The sequence below is a fragment of the Pleurodeles waltl genome, chromosome 4_1 (assembly GCF_031143425.1).
Source record: "Pleurodeles waltl isolate 20211129_DDA chromosome 4_1, aPleWal1.hap1.20221129, whole genome shotgun sequence".
Lineage (NCBI taxonomy): Eukaryota > Metazoa > Chordata > Amphibia > Caudata > Salamandridae > Pleurodeles > Pleurodeles waltl.
Genome location: NC_090442.1, coordinates 25932536 through 25948123, shown reverse-complemented (window position 1 = coordinate 25948123; position 15588 = coordinate 25932536).

Sequence of the window (15588 nt, the reverse complement as noted above, 5' to 3'; positions counted from 1 at the left end):
TCCAAGGCCTTCACTGAATGGTCAACAAAGTCTACCCAGTCATGTGAAGACTCCTTTTTGGTTTCTCTGAACTTCATCCTGTACTGTTCAGTGGTTAAGCCATAACCATCAAGGAGTGCATTCTTAAGAACTGCAAAATTATTGGCATCACTTTCTTTCACAGTAAGGAGCCTATCCCTAACCTTTCCACTGAAAGATAGCCATAGGATAGCAGCCCACTGCCTTTGAGGGACATCCTGTACAACACAGGCCCTCTCAAGTGCAGCAAACCACTTGTTAACGTTATCCCCCTCCTTGTAAGGGGGAGCTATCTTGTGCAGATTCCTAGAATCATGCTCTTTTGCAGGATGACTATTTGGAATACTGCTGCTGCCATTATGGGATTCAAACCCCAATTTCTGTCTTTCTCTTTCTATCTCTAAGTACTGCCTATCTAAATCCAGCTGTTGCTTCTTGAGCTTCAGTCTGGATTGTTCCACTCTCAATCTATTGAGCTCCCTTTCTAACACTCTGTCATCAGGGTGGGTGGCTGAGGCATGTCTAGAAACAGAAGTATGCTGAGAATGAACAGAAGGAGACCTGGCCCTAACAGATGGCACTCTAACAACGTGGCTAACATAAGTAACACTCCTACTATGATGAGAAGGAACACTCTTACTGTGATGTGAGGTAACACTATTACTGTGGTGTGAATTCACATCAGTACCAGCTATGCTAGGTGGCTTGCTAGGGGGCAGGTTGGAAAGATTCCCTCCCAAATCTTTTGCTAGGGGTGCCCAGGATCAGATTGGGAACCATCAGCTAATTTTTCACTAGAAGTGCCACCTAAGGTCTTATCTTGTTCAATTAGCATGTTAACTAATAGTTGTCTTGAGGGATTCTTCCCTACCCCTAAACATCTATCTATGTAGAGACTCCTTGCTTCCTTCCAGCTAAGGTTGTCATAAGCTATGTTGGAGAGATCAAGAGTTTGGCCTGTACCAGACATGATAGAAAGTGTTTAAGGGACAGAAAAAGTGAGAAAAAGGTTTTCAGAACTTTTTAAAGAACAGGAAAAAAAACTTTTTAAGAACTTTTTGAAAATTTAGAGGTATGTTTCAGCACTTAGTAAAGATGTGAAAGAGGAAAAGCAAAACGTTTTGGTTATGTGTACATACACTGAACATGTTTTGTATAGTTTTCTCTTATGAAAAGTACAATATGACAAAGTGGTAAGTAGTTGCAAAGTACTTATCCCACCGTTCCACAACCAATGTAGGAGGCTGGACTGCCTTGTAGTGAGTACCAAGGGGTACTTACACCTTGCACCAGGCCCAGGTATCCCTTATTAGTGTAGAGGGGTGTCTAGCAGCTTAGGCTGATAGAAAAGGTAGCTTAGCAGAGCAGCTCAGGCTGAACTAGGAGACGAGTGAAGCTCCTACAGTACCACTAGTGTCACTTGCACAATATCATAAGAAAACACAATACACAGATATACTAAAAATAAAGGTACTTTATTTTTATGACAATATGCCAAAGTATCTCAGTGAGTACCCTCAGTATGAGGATAGCAAATATACACAAGATATGTGTACACAATACCAAAATATGCAGTAATAGCAATAGAAAACAGTGCAAACAATGTATAGTCTCAATAGGATGCAATAGGCGCACATAGGGATAGGGGCAACACAAACCATATACTCTAGAAGTGGAATGCGAACCACGAATGGACCCCAAACCTATGTGACCTTGTAGAGGGTCGCTGGGACTGTAAGGAAACAGTGAGGGTTAGAAAAATAGCCCACCCCAAGACCATGAAAAGTGGGCGCAAAGTGTACCTAAGTTCCCCAAAGAGCACAGAAGTCGTGATAGGGGAATTCTGCAGGAAAGACCAACACCAGCAATGCAACAACAATGGATTTCAAGACGAGAGTACAAGGGGACCAAGTCCAAAAGTCACGATCAAGTCGGGAGTGGGCAGATGCCCAGGAAATGCCAGCTGTGGGTGCAAAGAAGCTGCCACCGGATGGTAGAGGCTGAGGATTCTGCAAGAACGACAAGGGCTAGAAACTTCCCCTTTGGAGGATGGATGTCCCACGTCGTGAAGAGTCGTGCAGAAGTGTTTTCCCACAGAAAGACCGCAAACAAGCCTTGTTAGCTGCAAGGGTCACGGTTAAGGTTTTTGGATGCTACTGTGGCCCAGGAGGGACCAGGATGTCGCCAATTGCGTGAGGAGACAGAGGGGGCGTCCAGCAAGACAAAGAGCCCACTCAGAAGCAAGCAGCACCCGGAGAAGTGCCGGAACAGGCACTACGAAGTGGAGTGAAATGGTGCTCACCCGAAGTTACACAAGAGAGTCCCACGCCGCCGGAGGACAACTCAGGAGGTTATGCAATGCAGGTTAGAGTGCTGTTGACCCAGGCTTGGCTGTGCACAAAGGAAATCCTTCAAGAGTGCACAGGAACCGGAGCTGCTGCAAAACATGCAGTTCCCAGCAATGCAGTCTAGTGTGGGGAGGCAAGGACTTACCTCCACCAAACTTGGACTGTAGAGTCACTGGACTGTGGGAGTCACATGGACAGAGTTGCTGAGTTCAAGGGACCCCGCTCGTCATGCTGAGAGGAGACCCAGAGGACCGGTGCTGTAGTTTTTTGGTGCCTGCGGTTGCAGGGGGAAGATTCCGTCGACCCACGGGAGATTTCTTCGGAGCTTCTAGTGCAGAGAGGAGGCAGACTACCCCCACAGCATGCACCACCAGGAAAACAGTCGAGAAGGCGGCAGGATCAGCGTTAAAAGGTCGCAGAAGTCGTCTTTGCTACTTTGTTGCAGTTTTGCAGGCTTCCAGCGCGGTCAGCAGTCGATTCCTTGGCAGAAGGTGAAGAGAGAGATGCAGAGGAACTCTGATGAGCTCTTGCATTCGTTATCTAAGGAATTCCCCAAAGCAGAGAGCCTAAATAGCCAGAAAAGAGGGTTTGCCTACCTAGGAGAGAGGATAGGCTAGCAACACCTGAAGAGCCTATCAGAAGGAGTCTCTGACGTCACCTGCTGGCACTAGCCACTCAGAGCAGTCCAGTGTGCCAGCAGCACCTCTGTTTCCAAGATGGCAGAGGTCTGTAGCACACTGGAGGAGCTCTGGGTACCTCCCCTGGGAGGTGCAGGTCAGGGGAGTGGTCACTCCCCTTTCTTTTGTCCAGTTTCGTGCCAGAGCAGGGCTGGGGGATCCCTGAACTGGTGTAGACTGGCTTATGCAGAGATGGGCACCATCTGTGCCCATCAAAGCATTTCCAGAGGCTGGGGGAGGCTACTCCTCCCCAGCCCTGACACCTTTTTCCAAAGGGAGAGGGTGTAACACCCTCTCTCTGAGGAAGTCCTTTTTTATGCCTTCCTGGGCCAAGCCTGGCTGGACCCCAGGAGGGCAGAAACCTGTCTGAGGGGTTGGCAGCAGCAGCAGCTGCAGTGAAACCCCAGGAAAGGTAGTTTGGCAGTACCCAGGTCTGTGCTAGAGACTCGGGGGATCATGGAATTGTCTCCCCAATGCCATAATGGCATTGGGGTGACAATTCCATGATATTAGACATGTTACATGGCCATGTTCGGAGTTACCATTGTGACGCTATACATAGGTAGTGACCTATGTATAGTGCACGCGTGTAATGGTGTCACCGCACTCACAAAGTCCGGGGAATTTGCCCTGAACGATGTGGGGGCACCTTGGCTAGTGCCAGGGTGCCCACACACTAAGTAACTTAGCACCCAACCTTTACCAGGTAAAGGTTAGACATACAGGTGACTTATAAGTTACTTAAGTGCATTGGTAAATGGCTGTGAAATAACGTGGACGTTATTTCACTCAGGCTGCGGTGGCAGGCCTGAGTAAGAATTGTCAGAGCTCCCTATGGGTGGCAAAAGAAATGCTGCAGCCCATAGGGATCTCCTGGAACCCCAATACCCTGGGTACCTCAGTACCATATACTAGGGAATTATAAGGGTGTTCCAGTATGCCAATGTGAATTGGTGAAACTGGTCACTAGCCTGTTAGTGACAATTTGGAAAGCATAGAGAGAGCATAACCACTGAGGTTCTGGCTAGCAGAGCCTCAGTGAGACAGTTAGTCATCACACAGGGAACACATACAGGGCACACTTATGAGCATTGGGGCCCTGGCTGGCAGGATCCGAGTGACACATACACTAAAACAACATATATACAGTGAAATATGGGGGTAACATGCCAGGCAAGATGGTACTTTCCTACACAACCCCCCCCCCAAACGAAGGACAATAAGACTAGCCATGACCTGATGAGTCTTCATTGTCTAAGTGGAAATATCTGGAGAGTCCATCTGCATTGGAGTGGGTACTCCCAGTTCTATGTTCCACTGTATAGTCCATTCCCTGTAGAGATATGGACCACCTCAACAATTTAGGGTTTTCACCTTTCATTTGTTTTAGCCAAAGTAGAGGTTTGTGGTCTGTCTGAACAATGAAGTGAGTGCCAAACAGGTATGGCCTCAACTTCTTCAGTGCCCAGACCACAGCAAAGGCCTCCCTCTCTATGGCAGACCAACGCTTTTCTCTAGGGGTCAACCTCCTGCTGATAAAAGCAACAGGTTGATCCTGGCCCTCAGAATTGAGTTGTGATAAGACTGCCCCTACCCCTAATTCAGATGCATCAGTTTGAACAATGAATTTCTTGGAGTAACATGGGCTTTTTAGGACAGGTGCAGTGCACATGGCCTGTTTCAGCTCCTCAAAAGCTTTCTGACAGCTAGCTGTCCACAATACCTATTTAGGCATTTTCTTAGAAGTGAGGTCATTAAGAGGGGCTGCTATGGAGCCATAGTTCTTTATGAACCTCCTGTAATACCCAGTGAGGCCTAAGAAGGCTCTCACCTGGGTCTGAGTTGTAGGGGGAACACAATCTATGATAGTTTGGATTTTCCCCTGAAGTGGTACAATCTGTTCTCCACCTACAAGGTGTCCCAGATAAACCACTTTCCCCTGCCCTATCTGGCACTTTGAAGCCTTGATAGTGAGGCCTGCCTTTTGCAGGGCCTCCAAAACTTTCTACAGGTGGACCAGGTGATCATCCCAGGTGGAGCTAAAGACAGCTATATCATCTAGATATGCTGCACTAAAAGCCTCCAACCCTTGCAGGACTGTATTCACCAACCTCTGAAAAGTGGCAGGTGCATTTTTCAAACCAAAGGGCATTACTGTGAATTGCTAGTGCCCTCTGTAGGAAAGTACCATCTTGCCTGGCATGTTACCCCCATTTTTCACTGTATATATGTTGTTTTAGTTGTATGTGTCACTGGGACCCTGGTAACACAGGGCCCCAGTGCTCATAAGTGTGCCTGAATGTGTTACCTGTGTAGTGACTAACTGTCTCACTGAGGCTCTGCTAATCAGAACCTCAGTGGTTATGCTCTCTCATTTCTTTCCAAATTGTCACTAACAGGCTAGTGACCAATTTTACCAATTTACATTGGCTTACTGGAACACCCTTATAATTCCCTAGTATATGGTACTGAGGTACCCAGGGTATTGGGGTTCCAGGAGATCCCTATGGGCTGCAGCATTTCTTTTGCCACCCATAGGGAGCTCTGACAATTCTTACACAGGCCTGCCACTGCAGCCTGAGTGAAATAACGTCCACGTTATTTCACAGCCATTTTACACTGCACTTAAGTAACTTATAAGTCACCTATATGTCTAACCTTTACCTGGTAAAGGTTAGGTGCAAAGTTACTTAGTGTGAGGGCACCATGGCACTAGCCAAGGTGCCCCCACATTGTTCAGAGCCAAATCCCTGAACTTTGTGAGTGCGGGGACACCATTACACGCGTGCACTACATATAGGTCACTACCTATATGTAGCTTCACCATGGTAACTCCGAATATGGCCATGTAACATGTCTATGATCATGGAATTGCCCCCTCTATACCATCCTGGCATAGTTGGCACAATCCCATGATCCCAGTGGTCTGTAGCACAGACCCTGGTACTGCCAAACTGCCCTTCCTGGGGTTTCACTGCAGCTGCTGCTGCTGCCAACCCCTCAGACAGGCAGCTGCCCTCCTGGGGTCCAGCCAGGCCTGGCCCAGGATGGCAGAACAAAGAACTTCCTCTGAGAGAGGGTGTAACACCCTCTCCCTTTGGAAAATGGTGTGAAGGCAGGGGAGGAGTAGCCTCCCCCAGCCTCTGGAAATGCTTTCTTGGGCACAGAGGTGCCCAATTCTGCATAAGCCAGTCTACACCGGTTCAGGGACCCCTTAGCCCCTGCTCTGGCGCGAAACTGGACAAAGGAAAGGGGAGTGACCACTCCCCTGACCTGCACCTCCCCTGGGAGGTGTCCAGAGCTCCTCCAGTGTGCTCCAGACCTCTGCCATCTTGGAAACAGAGGTGCTGCTGGCACACTGGACTGCTCTGAGTGGCCAGTGCCACCAGGTGACGTCAGAGACTCCTGCTGATAGGCTCCTTCAGGTGTTAGTAGCCTATCCTCTCTCCTAGGTAGCCAAACCCTCTTTTCTGGCTATTTAGGGTCTCTGTCTCTGGGGAAACTTTAGATAACGAATGCAAGAGCTCATCCGAGTTCCTCTGCATCTCTCTCTTCACCTTCTGATAAGGAAACGACCGCTGACCGCGCTGGAAGCCTGCAAACCTGCAACATAGTAGCAAAGACGACTACTGCAACTCTGTAACGCTGATCCTGCCGCCTTCTCGACTGTTTTCCTGCTTGTGCATGCTGTGGGGGTAGCCTGCCTCCTCTCTGCACCAGAAGCTCCGAAGAAATCTCTCGTGGGTCGACGGAATCTTCCCCCTGCAACCGCAGGCACCAAAAAGCTGCATTACCGGTCCCTTGGGTCTCCTCTCAGCACGACGAGCGAGGTCCCTCGAATCCAGCGACTCTGTCCAAGTGACCCCCACAGTCCAGTGACTCTTCAGTCCCAGTTTGGTGGAGGTAAGTCCTTGCCTCACCTCGCTGGGCTGCACTGCTGGGAACCGCGACTTTGCAGATACTCCGGCCCCTGTGCACTTCCGGCGGAAATCCTTTGTGCACAGCCAAGCCTGGGTCCACGGCACTCTAACCTGCATTGCACAACTTTCTAAGTTGGTCTCCGGCGACGTGGGACTCCTTTGTGCAACTTCGGCAAGCACCGTTTCACGCATCCTCGTAGTGCCTGTTTCTGGCACTTCTCCGGGTGCTACCTGCTTCAGTGAGGGCTCTTTGTCTTGCTCGACGTCCCCTCTCTCTTCAGGTCCAATTTGCGACCTCCTGGTCCCTCCTGGGCCCCAGCAGCGTCCAAAAACGCCAAACGCACGATTTGCAGCTAGCAAGGCTTGTTGGCGTTCTTTCGGCGGGAAAACACTTCTGCACGACTCTCCACGGCGAGAGGGATCCGTCCACAAAAGGGGAAGTCTCTAGCCCTTTTCGTTCCTGCAGAAACCTCAGCTTCTTCTGTCCAGTCGAAGCTTCTTTGCACCCGCAGCTGGCATTTCCTGGGCATCTGCCCATCTCCGACTTGCTTGTGACTTTTGGACTTGGTCCCCTTGTTCCACAGGTACCCTAGATTGGAAATCCACAGTTGTTGCATTGCTGGTTTGTGTCTTTCCTGCATTATTCCTCTAACACGACTATTTTGTCCTTAGGGGAACTTTAGTGCACTTTGCACTCACTTTTCAGGGTCTTGGGGAGGGTTATTTTTCTAACTCTCACTATTTTCTAATAGTCCCAGCGACCCTCTACAAGGTCACATAGGTTTGGGGTCCATTCGTGGTTCGCATTCCACTTTTGGAGTATATGGTTTGTGTTGCCCCTATCCCTATGTTTCCCCATTGCATCCTATTGTAACTATACATTGTTTGCACTGTTTTCTAAGACTATACTGCATATTTTTGCTATTGTGTATATATATCTTGTGTATATTTCCTATCGTCTCACTGAGGGTACACTCTAAGATACTTTGGCATATTGTCATAAAAATAAAGTACCTTTATTTTTAGTATAACTGTGTATTGTGTTTTCTTATGATATTGTGCATATGACACTAAGTGGTACTGTAGTAGCTTCACACGTCTCCTAGTTCAGCCTAAGCTGCTCTGCTAAGCTACCATTATCTATCAGCCTAAGCTGCTAGACACCCTATACACTAATAAGGGATAACTGGGCCTGGTGCAAGGTGCAAGTACCCCTTGGTACTCACTACAAGCCAGTCCAGCCTCCTACATTGGTTGTGCAGTGGTGGGATAGGTGACTACTTACCACTCTTGTCATTGTACTTTTCATAAGAGAAAAATATACAAAACAAGGTCAGTGTATATACACATAGCCAAAAAGTTTTGCATTTCCTCTTTTCACTCTTTTCTAAGTGCTGAAAAGTACTTCCAAACTTTCAAAAAGTTCTTAAAAGTTTAAAAAGGTTTTTTCTGTCTTTCCAAAAAGTTCTGAAAACTTTTTTCTCTTTTTCTATCACTTTAACTCTCTCTAAAAAATGTCTGGCACAGGCCAAAGTGTTGATCTGTCCAAACTTGCATATGACAACCTTAGCTGGAAAAGAGCAAGGAGTCTCTGTATAGAGAGAGGTTTGAGTGTAGGGAAAAATCCTTCCTTGGAACTGTTACTTAACAAGCTTAGAGAACAGGATAAGGCCATAGGTGCCCCATCTGTTGAAAAAGTACCTAATAGTTCCCAATCTGATTCAGGGACTCCCCCAGGAAAAGATTCAGGAAAGAAAATTCCTAGCCTGCCCATTACTAGACAATCTAGCATAGATGGTAATGATGATGAGCCACACCAAATAAATAGTGTTGCCTCACATCATAGCAAAAGCATTTATTCTCACCATACTGGTAGTAATGTTTCTGTAAACCAAGCTGTTAGGGTGGCTTCTGTAAGGGACAGGTCTCCTTCTGTTCATTCCCATCATAGCTCTGTTTCTAGAAATGTCCCTCCCACCAACCCTGATGACAGAATGTTAGAGAGGGAACTCAATAAGTTGAGGGTGGAACAAACCAGACTGAAGCTTAAAAAGCAACAGCTGGATTTGGATAGACAGTCTTTTGAATTAGAGAAGGAAAGACAGAAGTTGGGTTTAGATACCCATGGTGGCAGCAGCAGTATTCCCCATAGTCATCCTGCAAAAGAGCATGATTCCAGGAATCTGCACAAGATAGTTCCCCCTTATAAGGAGGGGGATGACATTAACAAGTGGTTTGCTGCACTTGAGAGGGCCTGTGTTGTACAGGATGTCCCTCAAAGGCAGTGGGCTGCTATCCTATGGCTATCATTTAGTGGAAAAGGTAGGGATAGGCTCCTTACTGTGAAAGAAAATGATGCTAATAATTTCCAAGTTCTTAAGAATGCACTCCTGGATGGTTATGGCTTAACCACTGAACAGTACAGGATAAAGTTCAGAGAGACCAAAAAGGAGTCTTCACAAGACTGGGTTGATTTTATTGACCATTCAGTGAAGGCCTTGGAGGGGTGGTTACATGGCAGTAAAGTTACTGATTATGACAGCCTGTATAACTTAATCCTGAGAGAGCATATTCTTAATAATTGTGTGTCTGATTTGTTGCACCAGTACTTGGTGGACTCTGATCTGACCTCTCCCCAAGAATTGGGAAAGAAGGCAGACAAATGGGTCAGAACAAGAGTGAACAGAAAAGTTCATACAGGGGGTGACAAAGATGGCAACAAAAAGAAGGATGGTAAGTCTTCTGACAAGGGTGGGGACAAATCTAAAAATGAGTCTTCATCAGGCCCACAAAAACACCCTGGTGGGGGTGGTGGGCCCAAATCCTCCTTTAATCAGAACAAGGAAAAGAAACCATGGTGCTATTTATGTAAAATAAAAGGCCATTGGACAACAGATCCCAGTTGTCCAAAGAAAGGCACCACAGCTCCTACCACTACAACCCCTACTGCTACACCTAGTGTCCCTACTAATAGCAGTAGTGGTGGGAGAAAACCTACTAATAGCCAATCCAAGGGAGTAACTGGGCTCACTTTTGGTAATTTAGTTGGGGTTGGTCTGATTAGGGAGACCACAGAGGCTACTTTAGTCTCTGAAGGGGCTATTGATTTAGCCACTTTGGTTGCTTGACCCCATAACTTGGAGAAGTACAAGCAACTAACCCTAATAAATGGTGTTGAGGTCCAGGCCTACAGGGACACAGGTGCCAGTGTCACAATGGTGATTGAGAAACTGGTGCACCCTGAACAACACATACTTGGACACCAGTACCAAGTAACCGATGCTCACAACATAACACAAAGCCACCCCATGGCTGTTGTAAATCTCAACTGGCGGGGGGTAACTGGTCCAAAGAAAGTTGTGGTAGCTTCAGATTTACCTGTAGACTGTCTATTAGGGAATGATTTGGAGACATCAGCTTGGTCAGATGTGGAGTTGGAGGCCCATGCAGCAGTGCTGGGCATCCCAGGGCATATTTTTGCTTTGACAAGGGCTCAGGCCAAAAAGCAAAAAGGACAGGGAAGCTTGGATCCTGGAACAATGGACCAAGTGCTCCCTAAAGCTAGGGGTAGTAGAAGCAAACCACTTCCTACTATCCCTCCCTCTACAGTGGATTCTACTTCTGAGGAAGAAGAATTCCCTCCCTGTGCAGAACCTACACCAGAGGAGCTGGAAGCAGACACTGCTGAGCTTTTGGGTGAAGGGGGGCCTGCCAGAGAGGAGCTGAGTGTGGCACAGCAAACCTGTCCCACATTAGAGGGTCTCAGACAGCAAGCTGTCAAACAGGCTAATGGGGATGTCAGTGACTCTCACAGAGTTTACTGGGAGGACAACCTCTTGTACACTGAGCATAGGGATCCTAAACCTGGAGCTGCCAGGAGATTAGTGATTCCTCAGGCGTACAGAAAGTTCCTCCTAACACTGGCACATGACATTCCCTTAGCTGGGCACCTAGGACAAATGAAAACTTGGGACAGGCTTGTTCCACTGTTTCATTGGCCTAGGATGTCTGAGGACACAAAGGAATTTTGTAAGTCCTGTGAAACCTGTCAAGCCAGTGGCAAGACAGGTGGCACTCCAAAGGCACCCCTTATCCCACTGCCTGTGGTTGGGGTTCCCTTTGAAAGGGTAGGGGTTGACATAGTTGGCCCCCTTGACCCTCCTACTGCTTCAGGCAATAGGTTTATCTTAGTGGTAGTGGACCATGCCACAAGATATCCTGAAGCAATTCCTTTAAGGACCACTACAGCTCCTGCAGTGGCAAAGGCCCTCCTGGGAATATTTTCCAGGGTGGGCTTCCCAAAGGAAGTAGTATCAGACAGAGGAAGTAATTTCATGTCTGCATACTTAAAGGCCATGTGGAAGGAGTGTGGTGTAACGTACAAGTTCACAACACCCTATCATCCACAAACAAATGGACTGGTGGAGAGATTTAATAAAACTCTCAAAGGCATGATTATGGGTCTCCCTGAAAAACTCCGCAGGAGATGGGATATCCTTCTACCATGCCTCCTTTTTGCCTACAGGGAGGTACCCCAGAAAGGAGTGGGCTTCAGCCCCTTTGAACTTCTTTTTGGACACCCTGTTAGGGGTCCACTCACACTTGTAAAGGAGGGTTGGGAACAACCTTTAAAAGCTCCTAAGCAGGATATTGTGGATTATGTACTTGGCCTCAGATCAAGGATGGCTAAGTACATGAAAAAGGCCAGTAAAAACCTTCAGGCCAGCCAAGAGCTCCAGAAGCAATGGCATGATCAGAAGGCTGTTTTGGTTCAGTACCAACCAGGGCAGAAAGTGTGGGTCTTGGAGCCTGTGGCCCAAAGAGCACTCCAAGATAAATGGAGTGGACCCCACACAATTGTTGAAAAGAAGGGTGAAGTCACCTACTTGGTTGACTTAGGCACTGCCAGGAGTCCCCTTAGGGTGCTCCATGTCAACCGCCTGAAACCCTACTATGACAGGGCTGATCTCACCCTGCTCATGGCAACTGATGAGGGACAGGAAGAAGATAGTGATCCTCTACCTGATCTCTTCTCTTCCACAGATCAAGATGCTCTTGTGGAAGGTGTAGTTTTGGCTGATTGTCTTACTGCTGAGCAGAAAGACAATTGCATAAATCTCCTAGGACAATTTTCAGAACTCTTCTCTACTGTGCCAGGCACCACTTCTTGGTGTGAGCACACTATAGATACTGGAGACAGTTTACCTGTCAAAAGTAAGATCTATAGGCAGCCTGACCATGTCAGGGACTGCATAAAGCAAGAAGTTCAGAAAATGTTGGAACTAGGAGTGGTTGAGCACTCTGACAGTCCATGGGCTTCTCCTGTGGTACTGGTACCAAAACCCAATTCTAAAGATGGAAAGAAAGAAATGCGGTTTTGTGTAGACTATAGAGGTCTCAACTTGGTAACCAAATCTGATGCTCACCCTATACCCAGGGCAGATGAGCTTATAGATACACTGGCATCTGCCAAGTATCTAAGCACTTTTGATTTGACTGCAGGGTATTGGCAGATCAAATTATCAGAAGATGCTAAACCTAAGACTGCATTTTCTACCATTGGAGGACATTACCAGTTTACTGTAATGCCTTTTGGTTTGAAAAATGCACCTGCCACTTTTCAGAGGTTGGTGAACACAGTCCTGCAAGGGCTGGAATCTTTCAGTGCAGCATATTTGGACGATATAGCTGTCTTTAGCTCCACCTGGGATGATCACCTGGTCCACCTATGGAAAGTTTTGGAGGCCCTGCAAAAGGCAGGCCTCACTATCAAGGCTTCAAAGTGCCAGATAGGGCAGGGTAAGGTGGTTTATCTGGGACACCTTGTTGGTGGGGAACAGATTGCACCACTTCAGGGGAAAATCCAAACTATTATTGATTGGGTTCCCCCTACCACTCAGACTCAGGTGAGAGCCTTCCCAGGCCTCACTGGGTATTACAGGAGGTTCATTAAGAACTATGGCTCCATTGCAGCCCCTCTTAATGACCTCACATCTAAGAAAATGCCTAAAAAGGTATTATGGACAGCAAACTGTCAGAAAGCTTTTGAGGAGCTGAAGCAGGCCATGTGCTCTGCACCTGTCCTGAAAAGCCCTTGTTACTCTAAAAAATTCTATGTCCAAACTGATGCATCTGAATTAGGAGTAGGGGCAGTCCTATCACAACTTAATTCTGAGGGCCAGGATCAACCTGTTGCTTTTATTAGTAGGAGGTTGACCCCTAGAGAAAAGCGTTGGTCTGCCATTGAGAGGGAGGCCTTTGCTGTGGTCTGGGCTCTGAAGAAGTTGAGGCCATACCTGTTTGGCACTCACTTCATTGTTCAGACAGACCACACACCTCTACTTTGGCTAAAACAAATGAAAGGTGAAAATCCTAAATTGTTGAGGTGGTCCATATCCCTACAGGGAATGGACTATACAGTGGAACATAGACCTGGGAGTAGCCACTCCAATGCAGATGGACTCTCCAGATATTTCCACTTAGACAATGAAGACTCATCAGGTCATGGCTAGTCTTATTGTCCTTCGTTTGGGGGGGGGGTGTGTAGGAAAGTACCATCTTGCCTGGCATGTTACCCCCATTTTTCACTGTATATATGTTGTTTTAGTTGTATGTGTCACTGGGACCCTGGTAACCCAGGGCCCCAGTGCTCATAAGTGTGCCTGAATGTGTTACCTGTGTAGTGACTAACTGTCTCACTGAGGCTCTGCTAATCAGAACCTCAGTGGTTATGCTCTCTCATTTCTTTCCAAATTGTCACTAACAGGCTAGTGACCAATTTTACCAATTTACATTGGCTTACTGGAACACCCTTATAATTCCCTAGTATATGGTACTGAGGTACCCAGGGTATTGGGGTTCCAGGAGATCCCTATGGGCTGCAGCATTTCTTTTGCCACCCATAGGGAGCTCTGACAATTCTTACACAGGCCTGCCACTGCAGCCTGAGTGAAATAACGTCCACGTTATTTCACAGCCATTTTACACTGCACTTAAGTAACTTATAAGTCACCTATATGTCTAACCTTTACCTGGTAAAGGTTAGGTGCAAAGTTACTTAGTGTGAGGGCACCCTGGCACTAGCCAAGGTGCCCCCACATTGTTCAGAGCCAAATCCCTGAACTTTGTGAGTGCGGGGACACCATTACACGCGTGCACTACATATAGGTCACTACCTATATGTAGCTTCACCATGGTAACTCCGAATATGGCCATGTAACATGTCTATGATCATGGAATTGCCCCCTCTATACCATCCTGGCATAGTTGGCACAATCCCATGATCCCAGTGGTCTGTAGCACAGACCCTGGTACTGCCAAACTGCCCTTCCTGGGGTTTCACTGCAGCTGCTGCTGCTGCCAACCCCTCAGACAGGCAGCTGCCCTCCTGGGGTCCAGCCAGGCCTGGCCCAGGATGGCAGAACAAAGAACTTCCTCTGAGAGAGGGTGTAACACCCTCTCCCTTTGGAAAATGGTGTGAAGGCAGGGGAGGAGTAGCCTCCCCCAGCCTCTGGAAATGCTTTCTTGGGCACAGAGGTGCCCAATTCTGCATAAGCCAGTCTACACCGGTTCAGGGACCCCTTAGCCCCTGCTCTGGCGCGAAACTGGACAAAGGAAAGGGGAGTGACCACTCCCCTGACCTGCACCTCCCCTGGGAGGTGTCCAGAGCTCCTCCAGTGTGCTCCAGACCTCTGCCATCTTGGAAACAGAGGTGCTGCTGGCACACTGGACTGCTCTGAGTGGTCAGTGCCACCAGGTGACGTCAGAGACTCCTGCTGATAGGCTCCTTCAGGTGTTAGTAGCCTATCCTCTCTCCTAGGTAGCCAAACCCTCTTTTCTGGCTATTTAGGGTCTCTGTCTCTGGGGAAACTTTAGATAACGAATGCAAGAGCTCATCCGAGTTCCTCTGCATCTCTCTCTTCACCTTCTGATAAGGAAACGACCGCTGACCGCGCTGGAAGCCTGCAAACCTGCAACATAGTAGCAAAGACGACTACTGCAACTCTGTAACGCTGATCCTGCCGCCTTCTCGACTGTTTTCCTGCTTGTGCATGCTGTGGGGGTAGCCTGCCTCCTCTCTGCACCAGAAGCTCCGAAGAAATCTCCTGTGGGTCGACGGAATCTTCCCCCTGCAACCGCAGGCACCAAAAAGCTGCATTACCGGTCCCTTGGGTCTCCTCTCAGCACGACGAGCGAGGTCCCTCGAATCCAGCGACTCTGTCCAAGTGACCCCCACAGTCCAGTGACTCTTCAGTCCCAGTTTGGTGGAGGTAAGTCCTTGCCTCACCTCGCTGGGCTGCATTGCTGGGAACCGCGACTTTGCAGCTACTCCGGCCCCTGTGCACTTCCGGCGGAAATCCTTTGTGCACAGCCAAGCCTGGGTCCACGGCACTCTAACCTGCATTGCACGACTTTCTAAGTTGGTCTCCGGCGACGTGGGACTCCTTTGTGCAACTTCGTCGAGCACCGTTTCACGCATCGTCGTAGTGCCTGTTTCTGGCACTTCTCCGGGTGCTACCTGCTTCAGTGAGGGCTCTTTGTCTTGCTCGACGTCCCCTCTCTCTTCAGGTCCAATTTGCGACCTCCTGGTCCCTCCTGGGCCCCAGCAGCGTCCAAAAACGCCAA